Below are 26,325 nucleotides of genomic sequence, written 5' to 3'. Positions count from 1 at the left end.
AACAGTCATGCAATTAGCATCCAAGGCACACAGCAGCAAGTGCATTATCATCACACAGAAATTAAGAACTGTCAGTGCAGCACTCTTCACTCCTTTGAGGACTCAGGTTGGAGTGCTTCACAAAGAAAAGTTGAATCCTGCTCCAAGGGCTCATCTACTTGAAATAAGCTGCTTCCACAGGCCTCAGGGAAAAGCCCCAGCTCGCAGACCATGTAAAAAGCTAAACCTGCTGGCAATTTCTGTAGTGCTCCCTAGGTCTGTTCAAAGAAAATTAGTGCAAGAGGAACAAATTAGTACATTGAAGCAATTGCCATCAAAGACACAACATCTGCAGCTGGTGTATTTGACTTGAGACTACATTTTGCCTGGTTCCCTGGATAGGTGCTCCCAATGCAGAAGCAGTACCAAGCTGCTGAAAGAGACCACCAGTGTCCCATCCCCACTAGAGACTGAACCATACTTGGAAAGAAGTGGTTTATATCCAGCCTTCCTTCAAATAATCTTTTTTTGCGCACATGAAAACTGCTTTGTAAACAATTATAAGTAAGGACAAGATGGGGATATTAAAACATCTTTTGGTGGGACCCCAATTCCCCCTAACTTTTTTTCTGGACTGGGAACTCCCAAGCCTTGTCAAATGACATCTGCCTTCCTGGACCACTGCTACATTTCTTTCAGAAACAGATGCCTGAAAAAGGCACCATTATACTTCCTCTCTTCAGCTTCAACTCACAAATCATAGGTTTTAATGCTGTTTAAGTGTAAAACTTCAGGCTACTGGAGGAGAGATCCAAGCAGCTATCCCAACAAAGTGCTTATATACTGGGGGAACACAGAGATCTCATAGTGCATATAAGGAAACAGCTCTGAAAACCAGCAAGGGTTTCTCCTCTCCTGGAAAAGCCAAATCCACTTCTAGGATTGCCTTCTGTCAAGACCCAGGTGCACTTGGTAGAAAACACAGGAGGATGAGGGAATTCAGTGTGTGCCTAAAGAACTCAGCAACAGAAGCAGGTAGAAAGGAGGATGAAGGGGACACACATACATTCATAGTTGTGGCAATTTTCCTCCTGAGCAGATGCTATACATCCCGAGGCTCTGCTTCTCATGAAGTGGACGGACATGTGCCCAGCAATGGGAAGTAGTGGATTAACTCCTCTTTTTATGGTTGTACACACAGCTTTCACCTTCCCTATTAAACTGCCATTTTCCATATCCAGGAGTCTTCTTGCCTTCCTTCTATTTTCTGAAGGAGTGGAAAATGAGCAGGTGGCTGGGTGGCTGTTGACCCATGTCAACCCCCCACACTTGTATCATTTTGTGCAAATAGAAACACAAAGACTGTAAATGGTACATGTTAAGGGCCAACAAGTTCCAATGCTAAAGGTATTTTGAAAAAAAACTACTCCCATTCTGAAAAGTACATTATTTTGCTTTTTTCAATCATATAACAAAAATCATTAGAGACAATAGCAAGTATGAAACTTAAAGTGTGTGTGTATATATATATATATATACACACACAAACATGTGTGTGTGCATTCACATATATATATGAAATAAAGCAAAAGCATTAACTACTTTCCTGGGTAACTTGGCAGCAAAACTGTTCTCTCAAAATCTAGAGCTGGAAAGCCAATTGAAATCAATGGCTGTGAACCTGCCCCATATCACTGACTGGCCCTTCTGCACAGGGCCCCATGGTGCTCCCAAGGGGGGGAGAAGATGAAAGAAGCCTGGTGTGCTTGTAGGATATTGTGAGGGCTGTGCAATAGCCACTGGTTGGGTGTGGTGCTGCTGCAGTGCCTGCCCCGACTGAGCCCCTCATCTCTTCTGTCCTGGTGCTGTCTCCATGTTCAGCCCTGCTCTAGCAGATGCTGTCCCAAATCCCTATGCATGCACACCAATGTGAAACAGCAGGGAAGGGTCAGACCAGAATCCTCAGAGTCAAACATCCCTGAATTTTCAGTTTCACTGGGAACAGTTTCTATGGTTTTTTCCAAAACCAGTGATATTTATTTTAGTCCACGATGTTTGCTAGTCTTTCTATCCAAATTACAAAAAACAAATATGGTCTATTATGCAGAAATTCAAATCTATTATTGGTATGAATTCATTTATTATAGAAAAAATTTCCAATTGATTAAATTATAATCAGAATATGAAACTGATTTTTAAATTTTAGTCAAATATGGGTAAAGAGCAACTAGAAATCCATCACTGCAGGCGGAGATGCAAATAGATGAATTCAGATCCATGTACTTTGTTAATCTACCATCCATCTGTTAGACAATTATGGCATTATCCAATAAAGTCTTGACCATGTAGCACAGACAAACAAGACAATCATGTGTCTAATAATTAACATGCAGGAGGGTTTTTTGCATAAAATAAGCCAGATCATTTTATTAGTGGTGTTCCTCTAAGGAAAGCAAGTTTTATCATAGACTGGATCCTGTAAAATATTTATAGGTCAGGAAAAGAGCACATAAAGGCCTTAAAGAGAAAAATAATATTAATCAGTACCTTCATTAGTTGCATGCAGATCACAGATCTTCCTGATGCTAATTGTTAAAAAGTGGGGCATAACTGACTCAGTTGTAAATTCCCCAGTGCAGACACACAATTTTTACATTTGTTGGAGGATACAGAACTCATTAGAGGCAATGAATCAACAATCAATTTCAAAAAAGAAATTCAACAATTATCTGGGAAAAAAAGCCTGCTATTTTAATGCTAGAAATACAATCCTTATTAAACACAACTCTTTAGAAACGGAGTAACTGTGGTAACACATTAAACAATAGAATCCTGATTCCCCTCCTCTCCCTCCAATCATCAAATACTGAGGAGAAGCTTTTGTTTAAATTGCTTAGTTACTGCCAAGTTGTTTACTGACCTCTCAAATTTTATGTTACAGCATGCTGCTGTGGTAAAACTGTGAGCACAGATGAAATAGCTGCCTTTAAAAGCTTCTCCCCACCCCCACCTGCCCCTCATTGTCTAAGAAGCACAATTCACCAGAAGACTACTAAATTCCATATTTTTAAGACAAGGAACAGCTGCAACAGGCTAGAAATGAATTATAATGAGGCACAATGCTCCTCCTGAAGGGAAGTTTCCTTCAAGTACATCAACTTACCAATTACGGTTGCAGAAAACATTCAAGACTGAGATGTGAGAGCCAGAAAGAGAGGAAAAAAGATACCTCACTGACCCATTGCCATCTCTGCAGCAGAGATTACCTGCATGCTTAGAGGTAACAACACATAGGGCCAGAGTGTCAGAACAACCCGTTACTGTTCTTTTCTCTATGAAGAGGAACACGTCATAATGAAGACATGAATAGCACCTTTTATCACTGATGAAATTTGCCTGCTTCTCATATATGCTGGCAAATGCTAGGAAGAGCCATAATTCCCTTTGTGGAGTGCCTTCCTGCTGCCAAACCAGACTGGTCTGCAGTGCTATGTCTCAGAGCAGAATCACCTAGCTAGAAAAACATGAGTCACTACACCTAACTACTTGATGGTTATTACTATTCTTATGTCAAAACACTTGGTGTTATCTGTGCTTTGCATAGGGGGGGAAATGTTTAACAGACTTGAGAGCGGACTTCGGCTCAGGCTAGTCATCTTCACCTTAGTCCCTCGGAAGGTGACAGACCAACATCTTGGAAATCATTTCCAAATAGTCAATGGGCAGGAAGGTAGTCAGCCTATATTTATGCAGAGGAAATCATGCTGAGCATCTCATCATCTTCTGTGAGGTGACCAGTTCAGTGGATTTTGTTTGAGCAGTGGATGCTGTTTACCTTGACCTTAGTAAGGCTTTTGACACAGTCTCCATGACATCCTTAGACATGTTGACAAGGTGTGGGTTAGGTAAGCAGGCAGTGGGGTAGGTGGGACACTTGTGGAGCTGCCAGTCCCAGAGAGTTATCATGAGTGGCACAAAGTCCAGCAGGAGGAATGCCACTAGTAATGTACCCCACAGGTTTACCCTGGAGCCAATAGAGTCAACACCTTCAGTAACAGCCTGGGTAACAAAACTCAGTGTAGTCTCAGGAAGTCTGTGGCCAGCACAAAACTGGGAGGAGTGTCTGACACACCATTAGTCTGTGCTATTCAGCAGCACCTGGACAGAGAGGACTCTAATTAACCTCAACAAGGCAGGGCAGAAAGTCCTGCATCTGCAGAGGCATAACCCCACCAGTACATGCTGGAGACAAAGTGTCTAGAAAGTGGATTTGCAGAGGACAGCCTTGGGGGTGTGGTGAACGACAAGCCAGCAGTGTACCCTCATGGCAAAAGCTCCAACAGCATCCTGTCCTGCTTTAAGGTGTGAGCAGGTCTGGTAACCTGCTCTTACACACTTTACTTGAGCAGGGGGATTGAACAAATGTTCTCAAGTTTCTTCCAGCCTCAACTCTTCTGTGAGGCTCTATGTGAGCAGAGATCTAACTAGCATTGGCTTTAGTTTGCTGAATTACTTTAAACAATATCATGAGTCACACCTAGAGGTTTTATTCAGGTCTTAGGACCATACTGGGCAAATAAGATGACTAAGAACACCTCATTAGCTACATTAAAGGCATCAAAGTTAGAAGCAAGTCATAGGGTTTACCTCCAATGAGTGCCACAACTCAGACCACATTGAGACTCTTTCATTGCTCAGGTCTGCAATAAACAAAAGGGAATTCTCAATGTTTAATCTGTGGACCCACAACACCACAGGAGCAAAATCAAGATTGATATATTCCATTCCAGAAGTGTTTCCAAATAATTTATTTGCAACAACAGAAAAATACTTCAGCATCAGCACTATTTTGTTCTTTATAATCTAGTGTTGTTTTGTCTTCTATTCTGCAAGCACCCAAGCTACAATTTGTCAAGAGGTTTGTACTAATACATTGTTATACTCCCTGAAATGGTTCAAAATTACTTTTCTGGAAATTGCAACATTGCAGGTCTAAGAAACCAATATTTTTCTCCCTGTTTGAGATGGAAACAAATACTCTGCTCATCAGTGAGACTTGTTGTAGGTCCATAAAACACCTGACATCCCATGCCAGCTACAAGGGAGGTAAGAAGAGCAAGATAAATAGCTACTGTGATTTATAATCCCACTGAACCCCAACCCAGGCCTTGTGCTCACAGCTGAAGGCAGAATCAGGCTGTTACTCTAGGGCTAAGCCCTTTAAGAAGAATGAGGATGGAAAATGAGTGGCTTTTTCTTGTTTTTGTGTTTGTGTGAGAAGCACACACTTGTTCTTTCACTGGAATGTTAAATATCAAGTTCACCGGAGAAGTAATTGACTGCTATGGCTATAAAGGAGTCAAAACTCTATGCAAAAAATCACAGTCTGAAATCTATTTTCCCTGCAGCTTACATCAAACACTGTATCTTAATTTTGTTGTTAAGACCCCTAATTATTTAAGAAATGATGGTATGTCCAAGTGAGACAGAGCAGATGGCTCAGATCTCTGCAGAGGCACATCTGGCTAGAGCAGATACAGGGGAGAAGAGGGAAGAGTGTGTAATGGTACGACTCTAGAAATTCATCCAATAAAGTGAATCAAGGATAAAATGACTTTCTTAGGGAACGACAGCATCCCACTCCACACAAAATCTGGCCTAGAGAAATGCATTAGGAAAAGGCAAAAGGTAGTGTGGAATTACTCAATTTACTAATGGAACACTAACTTGAGAAATTAAATTTAAGAAAATACTTTATTTGGTTTCAGCAATACTTGCATTACTTCTTTACAAAACAGTAAGGGTAGCTTTAAAACTTCCTTAAATGGGGATTATTAGTAAAATAAAAGTTTCCCTTGGAGAAATTCAGCAAGTACCTTTTTTCTCAATTATAAAGGCAGAAGGGAACAGGAAAGCAAGAAAATCTGGGAGATAACATTGAATACAACTGTTCAGCTTGCCCTAAGGAACTAAAGTATTGCAATAAAACATCTGTGAATCTGAAGGTGCAGGATGAAAAACCCAAAGTCTTAGGAACTTCAATTCAAAAAAATTAGCAGAGACATTCATGTTTGCTAGAGACATATTTTTTGTGGACCATGCTTTTTAGGAAGATGTTTAAGTGAATAATGGGTATGCAGTGTTTGAAGATAAAGCAGGACTATGTTCCTCATCTACATCCTCATTGTACTGATTTGAAAATCACATCATCTTTGTAGTAGAATTAATGGAAGGGAAAAACCTCACCAACAGAAGATCCTTGAACTAGCATTAGATTGTTTCCTGTCTCCAAAGTGTCATAATCACATGCATTGCATTATGCAGAGTAATGGGCTAGAAATAACAAGTTGCTGCATGCTTGTGGTAGAGATGTGCTGAGTGCAAGTGCAGAACAGATCTTACAGAGAGAATAGGCTTTAAACAGCACAATGTGGAACAAAGTCTAAGCTTAAACCAAAGCCAATAATAATTTACAATATCAGGTATAAAACATGATAGAAAACACCTGTGCTCTAGACAAGTATCAAAATTAGCATGGAACAGCAAAGATCATATCAATTTAGTCCGATTCCAAAACCAGAAAAAAAACTCTGTTATGCTCTTAATTGTGCATATGTGAATCTAGAGTTAGAGCTGACATTGATGTTATTTTGTACATTGAGGGTTAACAGGGAGTATTATGGGAAAATAGAATGTAAGAACTTTTCTAAAGCTTTGATAGATTTTGTAGTTAAAACATGCTCTATTACAAGGCTGAAAATGGCCAGACAGGAACAGCTATTTCACAGTCTTAGAGGATTTAATAGCTATGTGCTAACACTTGTTACATTTATCTCAGAGGTTGCCCAGGAAATTTATTATTATAATGCCAGAAGGGAAGTTAGGAAAAGATTGCAATTGTTTTCTTGGTATTTCAAAATAGGAATAAAAATAGAAATGTGAACACTTTATTGAGGCCCTGAAGTATACTGTATAGCACCTGTTAGAAAAACAAAACCAAAAGAAATAAAAAAATACCCATCCTTTTATTTCCACAACCTGCCCACATACTTGGTAAGAATTGTTGTCTTAACTGAGGTTGAAATAGATCTGCTTGTTTCTCCTTATGTCTTCTTTCAGGGTCTTATAGGAAAAATGTAATACATTTTAACATTAACATCATGTCCCAAGCTGCTCATTGAAAAGGCAAAGATGTGGCAGAATGGCTGGAATTTATATATTTTAAAAAAATAATAAAATCTTACTTGTTGAGGCCTCTCATTCCCTCAGTGGAAGGAAAGAGGCAGTGGCTAGTTTGAGAAAGGCCCTAGACTGCCTGTTTGGTCTGAAAGAGCTGGAAGCCTGCTCTCATACAAGGTCTCCTTTGCTTTAGGTCTGTTGATTGGCACTGATCCAGTCACTCACTGTTATGACCTAAGCAGTATATCAATCACATGTTTGGACTTCAGAATCTCAAGGATGAATACTTTCAATGCACCAAGCCACTAGGAATGAGGCTAAGCTACAGCCAGTTTGGGAATTTCCACTCACAACCATTTTTGTTTATATACCACAGCATTTAGACATCTTAATCACAGGCCCAGACCCCGCAATATTTGATCCTGTGCAAACATGAAACAAAGGCATCCTTTGTAGCTCAAAGAGATTTAAATTTCCAGTTCTAAGAGCAAAAGGCTGTTCTAGGTTCTGCAATGAAGCAGAGGTATCAACGTTTCTCTTCCTCCTAGCAAAGCAATGTGAATCTATTTCTGTTCACCAGAGACTGTTGTTTAAGAAGTATTTCTAAAAGTAAAGTTTTGAAATTAAAAACTGGTAGAGGACAAGACCACACAACATAGAGGGATTTTTCATACAACAACATTTATGTACCAAAACTCTCACAGTCCCTAGGGTCACCAAGACTTGGAATTGTTGGAAAAGTCTTCTTTTACATTAACAGTGGCATGCTGTATTTAATGTATTGAGAGCCAGGTGCTAACTTCCCACTGCCTGGTACATACATTCTCAAGATATCACCTTTTCTTGTGAACTGACAAAAAAATGAAAACTCCAGCTCCTAAGTGTGGGTCACGAGTCTTCCAAAGGAACAGAAAAATATGACGGCTTTTGTTTGTGCAGGTATGGCTTTGACTGATCTAGGCAAGGACATATGCAGGTTGTGAAACTTCAGAAAACACCTTCTACCTGTACTAAAAGCAAAAAATACACATTTTGAGGGCTTCTATGGCTCAAGAAATCCACACATATATATACTATGCTGCATCAGCCTGTATAAGTTTGAGGTGGGGGTCTTTTTTTTGTCTTGTAAATTCTGCCCCCCACCCACTGAGGGTTAGTGAGTGGCTGGGTGGGGCTTAGTTGACAGCTGGGATTAAATCACAACAAGATTCTGGCAAACATCTTATAATTTTACTCTGATAAAATCTGCATTTAACATTTTCAAACTTGTCATGCCTTGATTATAACAAGCACGTAGCAGATATATATTTTAGTGAGGAAGCACTATTCTTGTTTGGAAGTTTTCATAGGTAGGTCCCATACTCCAATTCATCTTGAGGAGATAAAAAAACCCTTGACAATAAATAGGAAGGAAGTGTAAAACAATAGTTATATCACAATTTAGTAAGTAGTCTCCCATGCGGGGATCCCTCAGAAACTTGAGAGTACACATGGCAGTTTCATGTACTACAAATAACCCAGACCTTATCTTTTACTTTGATATTAGACTTACTTTTAAAATGTATTTTTCTAATTAATACTTAATGAACCTTTTCAGAAAGGGACTCATATTATTCTCAGCTGATGAACAGTTTATGAATACTAAATCCGTTTAAAAGTTAAATTACCTTTGATATCCAAACTAACAATTCAAAGAATAAATATTTTTATATATGTATTAAAAACAGAGATTAACACCTATTTACATTTGTAAATCAATCAAAATAATCTGAGTAGCATGTATTCTGATCAGCCTATACTGTTAGCAACAGTTATCTCACATTCGACAGTTCATCTTAAAACCGCAAGGATCTGAGTAGAAATTTTGCAATAAAGATTCTGCCAAACATGTTTTATAAAAGCTGAAATACTTCAGTAATGTTATAATAATTTGACCAACATCTTTTATATTTAATCAATGGGACTCAGGACAGAAAATTGCCCTTTTGACATGAACTAATGTCAAACTGTCCAAAGGTGTGGTTTTCTTTGAGCACAAAATTATGTATTTCAAAACACCTAATAGTTTCATAGAACTCAATTAGAATCATCCACACTGGTCCTCCATAAAATGTTTAGAGATCTTGTTGCAGATAGGTTTTCTATTACATCTCCTTAAACTCATCACTTAAAAGCTTCAGTAGTCAAAATATTTTACACCTGAAGTAGCTATCTTAGATCCTTGTCCTCATCTCTTTCAGTAGAAATTATTACTTATATTTTATAAAAGAATGACTCTGTGGATTGGATTCCTTCCTTTTTCAGAGCTGCATTAGTTTTCACAATGTTCTTGTCTGAGTATTGCCTGAGGAGTATCAGCACTTTTCCAGTTATTTGTGGGAAAGCTGCTAAAGGACTAAAGAAAGAAGCTCACATGGTGAGATTCGGGATGTCTTAGGAGATCTTCAAGTAACAGATGTATCAGTTTACATATCTAGCCTGTATTTTTACATATGTGTATATGATTCTGAATTTACACACACATAACCTGCAGAGAATATTTTCAATTGTTTTAATCCCAAAAGTTTGAAATGAAGCAGTACTATCGAACCTACATAAGTACATCCTGAAGTATGCATTTCAGCTTTGATAGTATCCAATTCCCTTTTTCAGATATCTGCTGTGTGATTTTTTTTCCCCTTTAAGTGATTTTACATGGATGCATAGAATTTGTGATGATTCCAATACAGCAAGAAGCCCAAATTGTTATATTTGTCCATGCGGTGAGAAGGAAGCCCCTTTTGCCACACCATACAAGAAGGGGTATGACAAAATAACCTGAGAGGGCTTGATTTACATAAAACAAGGAAAGTATTTCACCTTGGCTGGTCAAGGCAGCATCACACAAACCAGCCCACAACCATAAGTTGGACTCACAATGAGTAGGATGACTCTAGCTCAGAGTTTAGAGCTTAGACTAGAGCTAGTTTTAAAACACACCAAACAAGTTCACTAATAAATGCAATGTCCCTTCCCTGAGTTGTTTAAAATCCAGCAAAACAAAGCGAGTATGTTCCAAACACAGTGTTCTAGGTCTGGAAAAGGGCTTCAAGGTCAAGGCTTGTCTTATCAAAGGCAAACCTCAAAGGTGGTCTTCTGAAGGGTAGATGCTTTGACTGCAATATAGGTAAGACTGGAAAAAGAGATGGATAACACCAGCATTATGACTCTGGAAGATTCCAATCCTTACAACACTCATGATTACAACAGATATTAGTCCCAAGGTAAAAGATACTATAGCACTGAAATCCCACAAGTCTAAGTTATAAATGAATTAAACAGTTCTCTCTGGCAGTTGCTGAACAGTTACTTCTCAGCAACCCATAAAGCTTTCATGCAGGGACAGCCAAATAAGACAAAATGACCTCTTATCATTTTTAGTTGGCTTAAAAGTCTTCAAGTAAGCTGCCAAAAGAATGACTGTGAAAAGTGTGGTATGAAGCAACAGTGAAATGTGATTTGAATGATAGTGAAAAAACTAATGTGAATTTGGTACAACATAATTAGACGACATGGGTGGTGATGGTAATTAACAAGATCCTACACAGGGTCTACAAATTGAGCAGAAACATAATACTATGTGAACCACACTACCCTAAAAATAATTCCTCAGTTATACAGCTATGGGAACAAGGATAAAGAAATAGAGAAATTCAGCAGTGACATGAGAAAGCTCTGGCAGCTGCCTCTAAGTGGGAGCACAGACTCTGAATGGCATCCATCAGCTCTGACCCCACAAAAACAATTGCACAGCAAAGCCCATGCATAGTGAGCCAAACAGCAGAGTGACTTGTGAGTTAGGATGACTCAATAATAAAGTTGGTTTTGCCCATTCATAAGCCATGAAGATGATGTTCAGCCATCATATCAGCAGATCTAAATTAGATGAAAGTTATCATTATTTCAGAAAGTGTAACTCTGCCTCAGAAATAAACAATCAATATTTCAAAACCTACAATGTGGCATGACAGCTCTTCATTTGTATCTTGGCAAACAAACCTACCAGTGGGATCTCCATTTACACAGGATGGTGTGAGCAAGACAAAATACCTAATCCTAAGGTCTTTCAACACTGTCCATGGAATTTCATTCCCTTTACATTTCATTGCAATAACAGCATTTGCATGCATTTGAATGTACCTACCCCAGAATTGTCTGTCCCACCTTGGCCCATAGGCTCTGGGCTGTCTCAGCTGCATTTGCTCCTCTTATCCATCTCCCCTCTCTGCTGTATTTGAGCAGCTCTGAACAGACATTGTCTGCAAACAAAGGAACATGCTTTCCCTTTCCCTAGCAAAGTGAAAAGTGTATCCTAGCCTGAACTGCCCTCCAGCTCTGAAGGACTAATATTTCTTGAATTAAGGACCAGTCATTCCTCTGGGTGAGGAATCCCACTTTGGGGAAGGGAAGAGTGTCAGTCTAGACAAATTTTAAAGTACAAGCAGACTCATTAGGTCCTATGATCACCACTGACTACCAGGACACGTGTTGCAGAAGGCACTTTTCATAGCTTTGTACTAGCTTTGAGCATCTTCCCTGATATAGTGCTTACAAGGCTTGCAGACAGCTGTGAAGCATTTCCAAGCAGGCTGTTACAAATAATTCTGAGTAACTGTCATTCAGTAAGACTTTACAGACATTGTTGCCTCCTTAGAAAAAAGATTGATGGAGAACATTAAATCGATACAAGTCCAAGCTTATCCTTGGTTTCAGTGAGAGATTGAAAACCAGGCTTCAAGCATTTTGAACGCCTTTGTACTTTTTTCAAGGTCTGCAGAGCACTGACCAAGCTTGAAAATTCTTGAGCTGCTCTAGATCCTCAATAATATTACTTGGATATTATCTAGTAGGTGAGATAACAGAAAGCACTTTTCTACTAAAATCATTAAAGAGAAAGTTTTATGCTGTCTGGGGCCCTCCATCTGCCTCACTATTCCTTGACAGTGGCCAAGTCCCACTGCCCTGTCTGACATCTAATAGATGTCATAAAAAAACCCCAAATAAATTTCTGAGAGATTCCTTTTGCCAACATTGAACTCCCACCTTCAAGTCTTAGAGAAATTCAAGGTTCTTTACCTTTTGCAAGATTAAGAGAAGAACGAGCCCTCCAAAACTACTGATTCAGGAATATATGAAAAATAAGTCCATTTAGTACAAGGAGGTCTTAGCTTTTGTCTTTGTCATAAATTAAGACCTGAGATGTAGTAAGATTGTACTCTAGTGGGTTCAGCCATAGACATCAACAGGAATTACCACTATAAACCAGGAGCTAATCTGCCATTCAGAAGAACTAAGATTATTCTGATAAAATACAAAAGTTCTCATCAATGCAAGCCACTTTAGGCTTCAATGGTTCTGAGATTTAGGGTGCAATTCCTTTTATCTGAAATTGGATGACCAAAATAAGTCTGTTTCTCTACCTGTTTCTCTCTAGTGACAATAGAGACAGCCCAAGGTGGCCACTTCCAACACCGATACAGGAAGAAAGATTAAACTCCCCTTACTCAAGAAGTCTACAAGCTAACAAGCTCAAGTCTACAAGTCCAATAAGCTCTGTCTCCATAGGAGAGCCCAAGATGTACCAATAAATGTTTTTATATTAGGAAGCATCAATACTGTAGAAACTCTTGGAAAAGTCATTTTGAAATGCTGAGTGGTAATAGTTTTGCACAGCCTAAAACAAGAACAATTTAACAATTGAAGAAAGTAGACAGAACACTTAATTGAAATTGTCAAGAAACAAAACCTACCTCTCCACCTCACTTACCTAAAAAGACACATTACAAAGACCTTAGTTTGTCAACTTTCACAAAAGTAAAACCTAAGAAAGTTCCACATGCAACAAAGAGGCAAAACCATTTAAGATAAAAGGCAATATCAGTAGTAAAATAAATATGAATAAACTGTCTTTGAAATTTCCTTAGTAAAAAAAATTAGAAGGTGTCCAATTTTCACAGAAACTCAACTACAGAATAGCCAGACTATAAAAGGGCAAAGAACCCTGTTAAATTGAAGGTATACTATAACAACCTTCTCGGAGATTTGTATATTACAGGAGCTCTATTGGCAAGAGGAAAGGCAGGATTACTTAGGAGGTCCCTTCCAATCCTATGCTCCTAATTTGAGTTTCTACTAAAGAGCAGAGGTCAAGCTGATCAAAGAGGAGACAGCATTCAGGACTCCAACATTTAAGTAATTCTTGAACAATTTCAAATCTCTCCTCTTCTTTCCCCATCTCAAGCCCCTCTGCCTTCACCTTACTCTAAGATACTAGTGCCAGGGAGACTAAGCAGACTTGTTGTTTTCTGCAATCAAATCACCTCTGTCCTAATAGAAAAATTAAAAACACAGCTTCCAACCCCTCTTCCTTCATTTAACACAGAAAGAATGCAATACAGCCACACAACAGAAAATAACTTAAATACATCCCAGCACTACCCTTACTAATGCACTATATGATACCTCATTTCAAAGCTGAAGGATTTTACCAGACAACCCCGGTAAAACACTTCCTTTAGGAAACTATACACTATTATATATATTTACCATAACTAGAAATCAGATATAATCTAGGAAACACACACCACTTTTCATTTGCAATGCAGGTTTACCTTAGCAGAAGAGTTTGCTTGTCTCTTTTGAGCAGAGCTGCATAGCAGAAAAAACCCCAGTGCTGCCTGGTAGGCACCAGCTAAGAACTGGCTGTAATGAGAAGAGACATTTCACCTGGGCCATACAGGAAGGTTCTTCTCCTCTTTAGGAGCATAATCAAGTATCAGAATTAATGAAAGCAAAGCAGCAGCACCTGTGAAGGTGGCACTGACATTCAGAAAAATGGATCCCTAAGGAAATTTTCCAGGCAAGACTGTATACTATATAGGAGTATATGTTAACTAAGTAAAATAAAAATATAAAACAATAGCAATCTCTGCATGGAGGTCTGGACTACTATAAAAGTAGTAATACAAAAATGTTTTAGAAAAAAAAAGGATGAATGTTCATACAGCAACTTTTTTTTTTAAACCCCACAAACCTCAAACCTACTCCCATATCTGAAGCATGTCTAACCTGAAGCATGCCTAATCTTCAGATCCAATGCAGTTAACTTGGGAGAGGGCTGCCATGCCATTGCCACTCCTCTTGGTACTCCCTGCACTGCTCTGCACTCTGCTCAGGAGGGAAGAGGCAGGGACTGGAGGTGCCTGTGGCTGCATGAAACCTGCACAGGGAGATGCACATGCAAGGGTTGCTGGTAACAGGGGTAGAAGATGTTCTTCTGTATGGCAAAATGCATAAAATAGCTCAGCTATGGTCTGGTGGGGGAGACAGGAGTGTGATGGGACCAGGGAATTGTGGGTGGCTGCTGGTGGGAATAGGAGTTTTGTGTGGTGTTAAGGTGGTGGATACCACCACCAAGGGGATGTGTTTGTGCAGTGCAGCTAAATGTTTAGAGTGTTTAGAGTTCCCATTTGACTAAAGGGCAACTTTCTTCAGGCAATTGCTGGTGGGAAAAGTAATTATTCAATGGAGCAGGAAGTGGCTCAGGACAGCAGTCATACACTTTAACTATTTTGGGTGAACCCAGATTGATTTCACTGACCAAAGAAAGTCACATTACTTTCAGCTAAACTCTATGACAGAAAGCAACAATAATTCAACCTATGTTGTAGCTGAAGCCTTGACTCAGTGCTGCTGTGAGAGGATGGTGATGGAATGTTTGTGTGAGTTGTAATTGCAAGGGGAGTGTGTTTGGATAACTAACCTCTCACTAATAGGCTCATGGGGGCAAATCATTGAATCCAAGTAACTTACCAAAATAGAAAAGATGAATAGCAGTGACTTTATATGATCCACTCACAGCCTGAAACTAGTCCAGAACTCAAAGAAGACTGTACTGACATCAAGTGAATCTCATTATGAAGAAAGAATATGATGTTATAAATAGGAAAGGATATGGAAAGTATCCCCTCCAATATGTTGCTGAGCCTGATGAGTAGGTATATAGTGAATACATAGGTTATTTCTGAATGAATGATTTTTCAAAAATTATGCATTTAATCTTTTCTGAGATGCTAAAAGGAATCATTGCTGCTCTTAGCCAAGTTCTTCCCCCCTAATTGCAATACAGCTGCCATTAGCCAATTCCCCTGGCCCCACCAGCTCTCACAGTAATCTGAGCCTTGTATAATGTTTTTCATTTTGATTTTTTCTGTAGACAAAATCAGGACCATTTCCTTTCTGACAGTAGGACACAGGCTACAGACAGCCTGGCGCCAAAGCTTTCTAAAGATCAATATATGTAATGCATTTAAAGTCAGTAAGATCTCCCAGGTTAGTCCTGGGTTGCTTGAGGAAAAAGAAAGCCAAAAGACTAGGGAACACTGAAGATACAGATTTTTCATTTGCTTATTCAAGGAGTTGTCCATTTTAACAAAAAAAAAACTATTTAAATTACTTTGGGTTTCAATTTAGAGTATTTTTCTCAAAATGTTTTGGTAATCATGGAGAAAAATTTAATGTATTAAGTGGGGTCAGATACACTGAGACACAGGCTGGTGGGAGGCTTGTTTATGTGCATAAAGACAAAAGAGTGAATAAATGCCAAAGATTGGGGGAACAAAAGTATTATCAGTCCCATCAAACCAATTTTCTTTCTTTTCATCTCCAAATTTATTTTTTTCACTTGAATATTGCTTCAGTCACTCTGACCTTTCTCACTAGCTTTCCTCATTTACTTAAGTTGCTCCTCATTTTCATTAACCTCCATTTTTTATTGCTCCGAATGATTATTTCTGCTTAAGTTTTACTGCCTGTTAAATACAACAGCCAAAGGCAATCACACAAGTGAGAAAACCAGTCATTGTCCTTTGAAGTTCACCAGAATTCTTTTTCTTTCATTCAGCCTCACCTCGAAAATTCCATAGGGACATCCATTTACCCTACTTCCCACCTTCCACTCCAAAAAAGTGTCCAACAGGAAAAAAGGAGCCTCACTAGAAAAGCTGCCATCCTTTTGAGTTTCAGTTCACATGCATTAAAAAAACATTATTATATATATTAAAACTAAAAAATATCATAGATAAATTGCTACCTTGCTGTCAGTCTTCAAAAGATAATAAACAATGGTACCCCAAGTTTACTATATGTCTTGCAAAACATAAGCATTTTTGTTGCTCACAATTGGAAGAGCAACTTAATAAACTTCAGTTCTATGCACAACATTGGGCTGCCAAAAACAGTGAATGAAATCACATTTTCCACCTTAACACACTATTAACTACAAAGCTCACGCACACACTGCTTTAAATGCAAATATTAATTATTTCATGCTAATATTTTAGCAAGAGTGAGTGCAATTATTTCATCAAAGTAGATGCAGTGGGAGGTAAGCAAGAAGAAGTAGCTGTTAGTGGTTTGTGGGAAATAAATTTAGTCTTCTCTTGTATGGGTTGGGTGGTTAGAAAGAGAAATGTTGCCTTTTTGTTACATCAAAAGGTCTGTGACCTTTTGTAAATTCCAGTACACTTGGGCTTCCTCCTTAAATCCAGATCAACTCAATAATATTTTTGAAGTGTTTACAATACTTTTAATAGGGTTTTTATTGAAAATATGGACATAAGATTCAAGGTACTTCACAGAATCGTTAAAGTTAACATCACTTATTTTGCTATCTGAGTGCATCCCATTCTGCTAAAAGTCCTCAGCCTTGGAGTGTTACAATACTACAAAAAATTTGGTCCTTGCTATGAATTCTAGGACTATAGTAGCTCTTGGGAATGGCATTTTATTCCTTTGTAGCAAGTATATGCTATATATTTATTATATATGTATAATCATATATATTATATCATCGGTGTACAGAAGAGTAGAACAGGAGCAAACTAGAGGAACAGCTTCAGATTTTATGCATTGTTGTCTTGTGCTTGAAATGGCAGAAGCCAGCTGTGAATATTTCACCCTGGGACCAGGTCTGCCTGATGAGGTGTAGGGCAGCAGCCCAGTTCCTGCATGTCTCTGCCGATCCAGTCAAATTGCACATGCTCTGCTTCGTCCAGCAGCTTTATGTGATACCTCTCCAAGTTCCTAAAGAACTCAGTTGTCACAGACATCTTTTATGAAAAATCCTTTCCTTTGGATTTTTTCTCCTGAGAAGCTGAGAGGCCTCAGGAACAAAATGTAAACAATGGTTATCTGCTGCTGTGGAATGCAACAGGTGGATCTTTGATTGGCCCATGTTGGATGTTTCTAATTAATGGCCAATAACAGCCCAGCTGCCTCGGACAGAGAGTCCAAGACAGAGCCTTTGTTATCATTCTTTTTTATTCTATTCTTAGCTAGCCTTCTGAGGAAATCCTTTCTTCTATTCTTTTAGTATAGTTTTAATGTAATATATATCATAAAATAATAAATCAAGCCTTCTGAAACATGGAGTCAAATCCTCATCTCTTCCCTCAACCTGAGACCCCTGTGAACACCGTCACACTCAGTGATCAAAAAAATGATGATCCCCCTCTCAGAAAAACTATCTGCTTTGGGCCCTGAGGCTTTTGTGCCTTGAGGTTCTTGTGATGGAGAAATCCAGCCTGGAAACAAGTAAGCAATAAAAATTTTCACATTAATTCACTTCACAATGCTGACTCTCCTCTACATAAGCATCTCAGTGAATCAGCTCTTCCTAAGTGCTTGCCCCCTGCTACTCAGAAATGCACAACAGAATATATGCATTTTAGAAAACAAGAACCATTTCCCTTGTGGCTATTCTTCCTTGTGACCTAGAGGAAGCAGTTTTTGCCCAAGTTTTCTGAAGGAATGGCTGTAATATAAGATAACACTTCCATGCTAAAAATGCAAAAATATGTGCAATGAGACTGAAAAAGAACCATTTCACCTAAACAGGACTTCAATCTGAGCTGCAAAGTTTGTTTTGAACTTGCATTTTCAGGGATCTCAGCTGTAACTTTTTGTGTCTACATTACAGGCCTCAAACTCCACACAGTATTTCCTAGTTGATGAAAATACCTGTTCTAGCTCTGAAGTTTAAATATGGCATATGTAACACTGTAGCATCTAGGGAGTCCAAGCAATATGGCTATAAACTCCTAAGAAGGGATAGGCAAGGAAGGAGAGGTAGTTGGGGTAGTCCTGTATGATAGGAAGTATTTCAACTGTCTAGAGCTTTATGATGGGTTGAATGTTTATGAGTGTTTAGAGGGACGAACAACAAGGCAGATATCCTGGTGGGATTCTGTTATAGACCATCCAAGCACCTATAGAATATAGCAGGGCAGGTTTACATTGTACACTAGGAACATTTTTTCACTGAAAACACTGGTGCAAGTTGCCCAGGGAAGTCACCATCCCTGAAGGTATTTAAAAGACATGTAGGTGTGGCTCTGAGGGACATGGTTTCGTGGTGGACTTGGCAGTGCTGGGATAATGGTTGGATTGAATGGCCTCAAATGTCTTTTCCAACATTAATGATTCTGTGATTCTAATACTGAGTCAGGCAGAGAGCAGAAAATATACTCTGCCTCCAAATTTTGTACTCTTTTATATGCTAGGACTGTATGTAAAAACTCCAGTACATTCCACTGGCATAAGGACCAGGGGCCAATTTCCTTTCTACTGTATATTGGGATGGCTCAACCAGTTGACTTCAAATAGCCCATGCTATTTCATTCCAGTAAGGAGTTTGCCCCAAGGGTCTTGCTAACACTTTTGATCATAAACACTAAAAGGGTAGTAATCCTCAAGCTCAAATGAATTTACACACTAGATTTCTATGGCTCAGAAGAAGCAAAAGCTGTTCAATCTACTGTGAAAAGCAGGAATTTGTCTAAAATATTGAAAAAACAAACAAATAGTGTTGTCAAAATATGCATGTATATGAGGGTTCCAAAATATAAATTATTCTCTTCTAAGCACAGAGCTAAATATTATGGATGGCAGCCCATAGCAGTGCTTCTGTAGAAGCTTCTCATAAAGAAGTCAAGTCCTGAAATCTTTAAACTGTGACTCATGCAAAGCTAAAAACCCACTGAAGCCACCAGGACCATTCACCTTGCTGTGGGGTGACCTCTACCTCTGCTTCACAGTGCAAGACTAGAAATCTCAAGCACCATAAGGGGTAGCTGATACCACACATTTTTTGTACCCATAAAATGAGTTACAGCAAGAGACTTTAAACAACAGCAAGATGTGAATCACAGAATCACAGAATTGTTAAAGTTGGAAGGGACCTTTGGAGACCATCCAGTCCAAGCCCCCTGCCAAGGCAGGGTTACCTAAATCAGGTTACACAGGAATGTATTCAGGTGGGTTTGGAACATCTCCAGATGGGGTGACTTCACAACCTCCATGGGAAGTCTGTTTCCTGCGCAGAGAGTGCTCTGACACCCTCAATGTAAAGAAATTCTTCCTCATGTTGAGGTGGATCTTCTTGTGATTTTATTTATGGACATTGCTCCTCATCCTGTCACTGGGAACCACTGAAAAGAGGCTGGCATCATTCTCTTGATACCCTTTAATATATACACTGATGAGATCCTCTTCCAGTCCTTTCTTTTCTAGTTAAACATCCCCAGCTCCATCAGTCTCTCCTCATAAGAGAGATGCTCCAAACCCCAAATCATCTTTTAGGCCTTCACTGGACCCCCTCCATTACCTCCTGGGCTGAGGAGCCCAGAACTGGACACAGCACTCCAGATGTGCCTCACTAGAGCCAAGCAGAGGGACAGGATCACTTCCCTTGGCCTGCTGGCCACACTGTTCCCAAAGCACCCCAGGATCCCACTGGCCCCCCTGGCCACAAGGGCTCTGCTGGCTCATGACCAGCTTGTCATCCAGCAAGAGCCCCAGGTCCTTCTCTGCAGAGCTGCTCTCCAGTGGGTCACAGCCCAGCCTGTGCTGGGACTTGGGGTTTTCCTCCCCAGGTGCAGGACCCTGCATTGGCCCTTGCTGAACCTCATCAGGTTTGTCTCTGCCCAACTCTCCAGCCTTTGAAGGTCCTGCTGAATGGCAGCACAGCCCTCAGGTGTATCTGCCACACCACCCAGTTCTGTATCATGAGCATAAGATGGTACAATACAGTACTTCTGTAGGACTAGATTTATTGCACATATTTAATGATAATTCTGAAGAGGAGATAATAACCAATCACTAATTAAGTCAGATATGATGAAAGTTGTTGTGAAATTTTGAGTGACCTCTGATTCAAATGGGGACTGCAATAGCAGGGAAAAATGCCAGACAGCCAATTAAAGGTCTGATGATTGAGTAGAGCAACAGGAACTTCTCATGTGGATTGCCAGATCTTAAACTAGCTATTATAACTCAGGGAAGAATCAAAAGTTTAATATGAACAACTCCTTTCCTAAAACAAGGGCACATCGGCTCAAAAAACATCAATATCAGCTCAAAAAATATAAAAAAGGTAGTACTGGAGTTATGGCTTCTTATAACTTCTTGGAACAGCATTTTCTCACTGGTTACCTACCTTAAAAACAACAAACCAACTAAACAAACAAGACCCAAACCCCAAACTGAACCAAATCAAAACCAAAAACCCAAACAAACAAACAACAATGAAAAAGAAGCAATAAGAGCTGAAAAATATTATGGCAATGAAAAATTTGCTCAAAAGACAAAGAGACATACTAAAAACAAATGACAAAACAGAAGTCCTTTTTTATATAACCATTTCTCAAGAAAAAATATTTTTACACTTTTTATTCAGCTACAATTTTGTAAAGATCTCTTGGAAGTTTCTACTGTAATCATTGCAGAGCATTAAAAGAAATGACCCCAGTGTTTTCAATAAGACAAAGAATATGAAGAAACACAAAAATCTTACAAAATGGTAAGGAGAATGTAAAATACAATACTTTCAACAGAGCATAATTAAACTGTGTTAAACATTGCTGTAAAGTGCATCTATAAGTCATAGTTGGGTTAAAACAGTGAAAATGACAACATATTTTTTCTGCTCACTTTAACAGTACTAGGTGAAGTTTACATGAATATGAACTCAAACTCCCAACCAGAAATAAAATCTAGCCTATTTCATCCCGCCATAGTCTGGAAACCACACTTGTGTGAAGTTACTGTAAGACGGGACTCTTAGTACCATGTTAGTAAGAGAATAAATCTTATTTTTTTAAGTAGGTCCTTGATCAAGAGGAAGTTAGTAGCACATAAAAATTTACTCATCTACATATGAAAACTGCCACCAAAAAATTCAATTCTCACTCTATCTTTGAAGTCCCACAAACAACTCCACCTCAGCAACAAGGTGTTCCAAGTTCAAGAGCCCTTGTGAGCCTGAAACAACACCTAAGTCCTGGCTTATTTTCTATGGTGCAGCTGGAAGAAGTAATATCCTGTTCCAAGCATAACTTGGAACACTCACTTGAGTGTCAGGAATCCCATTTCCAGGCTTTCCCCACCTTGGGGCAGTGTGGACACTGCCTTTCCAGCAGAACTACAAGCTGTTTCGGAAAACAGGATCTGGGACTGTTTTACTAGACATACTACAGCCCTGCCAGAGTGAAGTTGCAAATTTCATGCAGCTGGAAGAAAGGAGAAAAAGGGTAGCACAGCCCAATGGCTGGTGCAACTTGGAAAGGGAGGGAAGAGCCATCAGTTTCACACAAGCAAGGTCCTACATATCTGTTGGGCAGCTGTGGTGAGCACAAATCCTGATGAGTCCTTTTAAAAAAATCCTGCTATGGAGACCTACCTCTGGAGAAGGGCCCGGACTCCACAGCCTGTAGGCACTGGACTCTGGTCAGCATTTGCTAAGGGCTATTTCAAGGCTCTTTCTGCTGCGTTTGCAGGTTTCCACCCAATTCTGGCATGTACTACAGAGGGAGATTGTGTGTCCCAGCTCCATGTCTTTATTGAGCCTTCCTGGGACTAGCTACTGAAGACACCTGTTTCAGCCCTAAATATGACAGCAGAGAAGCACAGAGGCTACATCCTGACCTTTGTTCTCACCACTAAAGCATTGCTGGCCCAACAATGTAAACACGTCACAATTCTCCCACCAGCTGCAGTGGGAAGTGTATTGCATCTTCTATGCTTTGATTTAACTTTCTGTATCTTGCAGCTGAGAACAAAAGTATTGTCCTTGTGACAAATTTCTTTACTGGAATAATACAGACACTAACAACAATGAGGGGAAGAAAAACCACTAGAAAAGAAGTGCATTACTTAGACAAAATAATAAACCATAAATCACTACAGTGACAAGATTAAATATGAAACCTCTAATTACACATTTAATCATTTGCCAACATCTTATTTTCTTGAAGTAATGTTCATGAAGCTTCAACAAGATTTGAATTCAAGACTGATTTTATGTGTGAACTGCAAAAGCAATGCAAATAGAAATGGTTTAACAAGTCAAAAAATACATTAACTTTAATCTTCAGCTATGCTGACATCTTACTGAACGCCTTTACTGCTCTCAGTCACACTAGCCCTCATTTGTGTCATTTTGACACATCACTGTGTCAAAACACATCAAACCCACCTCTATTGCACAGATATGATATAAAATAAAGTAGAAAATTAAGGGGCAAATAAGTGGTTACTTAAAAGATGTATTAAAATACATACTTACTGTATTAAAACAAGAGAGTATAATAACATTGTGGAAGAAGACACTGTTATTTGTAAAGTATGGACAAACCTGTGCCCCCAGGCTGTATCTGCTCCACTGCCTTTTCCACAAGGAGGCAAGAAACAGCTGCTAGAGCAGAAAAGTGTCTCATCAGCATCTGAGCACCTTTTCCTATGGATTTCAGAGCCCAGAAACAGAGAGCAGGGCTGGTTGTTGCTGTTGGGTTCAGAATGGCCAAGGGAATTACCTCATTTCTGTGAAAATTCTGTGCACCAAAGTCATCTTCTAGCACACTCAGAGGAGTACTTGCTAAAAACAAGGTAACCCAAAGCACAACAAAAATACCAAAAATAGCAAAATTCTCCTTCTTCTAACTGGAACATAAGGCAAAGTTCAGACAACCTTTGCATTTAGACAGATGCCCTCAAAGAATGTGGAGTCAGAAAATGCAGACTATCACCAAAGTCAGAATATTGCTTATATGGCAAGAAAACCAGCCCAATATACTGAACACATCACCTAATATGAATTGTAAAGGTGCTGTTGTACTGCTAGGTTTTGCTTCCCCTATAAGAGAGCAGTTGGAGTTGAAGGAAAAACCCTGGAGTGCCTTTTATTTTGTTTTATCATGTTGTAGGCTTTGGTAAATTGTCTTATGGTTCCTAGCCAGGGTGGATCTTCACACAGACAAAACTGTAATTCAGCTGCTTTTTTTCCTTTCTAAGAACAAATTTAGACTGGGCCTGGGTTGCAGGGAAGATGGGTTTGCTGTACTCATATTTTTCACCCCAGCAGAGGAGACCAGAGCACATGGGGCCTGCCCAGTGTTTAGGGTGCAGAAATGTGAATGACCAAATACAGAGGGGAAGCATCAGCTACTCCAGTGGAGGAGGGCAACATTTTTATCATGTCTTTTGTGGAGACACAAACCACCAGACAGGGAACTCTGAGGTAATCTTCGGGTCATATTTTTTTCCGTGTTTGTCTATTTCTATTTGCATCATCCTTTTGAAAAATAAGTCATCCTCTGTACATGTGGATCTTGATTCCCTTAAATTGGTTGTTGGTACTTGACAGAACCTCTGACTCACTGCTGTGAACTGGAGGAAATGTTCCAGAACCTGCTACAGTCTCTGCTTCTACCACCTTTTGGAACAGGCAAAGCCAGAAAGAAAAGGGGATCATTTAATCAGGTTCTGACTATTACATAAGGGTACTGCATGTTTGCTTCTCTGCTAGGAAATTTTTTTGTTTGTTTTTATTGTGTTTTGTAAGCAAGAAGTTACTTATGAGAAGCAGGAGCACAGGCCCACATCCATAGCAATCTAAGTACAGCTGGCACTGGGAAAATGAGTTTTCTTCCTTTCTTTTCTTTTTTGGATCTTTTTATGAATCATGAAGAGTTTGGACTGATTCAGTAATAGATATTTCTGTTTCACCTACTATATTTGAAAATGGCTTTAACTGCACAGCACACATTAACCCCCTCCTCCATATATAGAACTGGCTCTTAAATCCACATTCAGTGCTTAAACTGAAAATATAGGAGGTGTTTGGCTTAGTACTTCTGAATCCATGTGAGGCACCAATATCAGAGTCCTGGAAACACGACACATTTTGATCCTCTTTTTCCCAGCAATTACTGGATAAATAATTCGTGAGGCAATGCTGAAAGCAGGCTCACTCCTTGTGTAGCTGACAACACATGACTGAGATGACAGGACATTTACTCACCCTGCCAGCCAGATGATCTGTAGGTCTTGGGAGTTTTTCTCTCTGTCTCTTCTCTAGTCCACTCATGCATCAGGTTCCTTAGAGATATGGGACAGCCACGTGAATTTGCTTTTCTTGCTCTGGGTGTAAGATAGTTACCTGTGACAGAGAGGATAAAGAGACCAAATGTGGAGAATGAAGGCACTGGAACAATAATTTCTGTAAGTCAGGTAATTCTTACCTCCTGCCTTCAACAGTAGCCAATACTGAGGAATAAAAACCCCGAGTTGATTTAAAAATAAGCAGCCTGGAGGAATTACTGTTTAGTAAGAGCCCCAATTTTTTATGCTGCCTTTTTAGTTGTAGAGAAATGATATGTGTAAGGAGAGTTTTCAGTAATTTAATTAATTCTACTGGTTAACACATCACATTTCAAATAGATACATTTAGTTAGATGCATTTACTTTTAGTTTCTATCTCACTGTTCAGATACTACAATGATCTGTTCTGAAATATTAATTCAATCTCACCATTCTACACATATTCTCTTCCTTGTAGTTTCTCTAAGCTATTTTTTCTACCGTTTTTCACTCCAGAATGTCCAGAATGAAGATTATTCACTGGTATTACGGCTTTTTTTTTAATACCTATAGACTTTTCCTCTTCAAGGATGAACTGCTCAGACCTAAATATATTTCAAAATTGTGACCAAGCATTTCTGTTGCCCACTTTTCCTCCCTGTACCACCAAGTGAGCTGAGGGACACCAGTTCAAAGCCAAACCTGATCATCAACTATGTCACTTTCCTGCTCCATTTCCTTCAAAAATACATCTGGTAAAGAGGTGGAAGAGGAGACTTTGGAACGCATGCACAGATCATATCCTCTACAACCACTGGACCTCAATAGGTCAAGGAAAGAAAAGCAAACATGCAAACCCCAAACATGTTGCACTTAAGAACATCCTAAAAAGCAGAAATGGGCAAATGTCTAGCTTTGTAGAGCTCCCCTGAATATTTTTTCTGTTTTGTCAACTGAATAGCCAAGATACAGAAGCAACTGAGGGAGAAAGGAACCAAGAATAGGTCAGTATTTAATTGCCTCACAAAGTCTAAAATACAAAGGACTTTCACTAGGGGTTACTTTGGAGGTAAAATTGGAAACTTCTCTTCAGAGAGTTTTCTATTAAAGGTCATGGGTATCAAAATCTATTGTCTCACTTTAGATCAGGTATAAAGCTACTATAAATAAAGTCTCCTATATGGCACATTGTCATTGATTCCCACTTCAGTGTAATCAGCACTGCAGACACCGGAAATTCCTAAAATAAACAGTAGTATTCTCTACTTACTGCACTTAAACACAGAGTCAGAAGCTCTGTATTTATATTTTAAGATATTCATTACAATAAGTAATTCATTGTAATTTAAGATATGTATCATACTTGCTGTACAGCAAATTATTTTATTATCATTTCAATGAACAAATGTACTGTATCAAAATACAGTGTAGCTATGACAACAGTAATTCATAGTCTACCACAGTCTTTACCACTAAGCAAATTAAGTAATTTTGCTGAATTGTTTCTTGATAGAAAAAATGTGATAATTTGCAAGCAGTATTGTTTGCATTTACTGTTCTTAGAGCTAGGCCAGTGTCTTCTTTGACAATTGTAAATACATCAAAATATCTTTCTTGGATAAAAACAGACCATACAGCTGGAAAATATATTGTCTATTCTACTGAAGCTACTGAAGAACTCATGTGGTAACTGTTCCAAAGTTCTGGGCAAAA

The 26,325-nt window shown here is 39.1% G+C and overlaps 1 protein-coding gene across 13 annotated transcripts in view; it reads right to left on the bottom strand.

The window, feature by feature from the left end:
- Positions 1-26,325, bottom strand: part of LOC139604172 (poly(rC)-binding protein 3-like) — a 500,787-nt gene that overhangs the window by 370,757 nt on the left and 103,705 nt on the right. For all 13 annotated transcript variants that reach the window (XM_071455227.1, XM_071455244.1, XM_071455235.1 and 10 more), the window contains exon 2: positions 24,554-24,691. The gene's annotated coding sequence lies outside the window, so the exon portion shown is untranslated. The remainder of the gene's footprint in view (positions 1-24,553; positions 24,692-26,325) is intronic.

Source organism: Agelaius tricolor, unplaced genomic scaffold (assembly GCF_023055355.1).
Source record: "Agelaius tricolor isolate 1412-34295 unplaced genomic scaffold, bAgeTri1.0.p SCAF_2, whole genome shotgun sequence".
NCBI lineage: Eukaryota > Metazoa > Chordata > Aves > Passeriformes > Icteridae > Agelaius > Agelaius tricolor.
The sequence above is the reverse complement of the archived record's forward strand: the minus strand, read 5'-3'. Positions and strand labels throughout refer to the sequence as shown.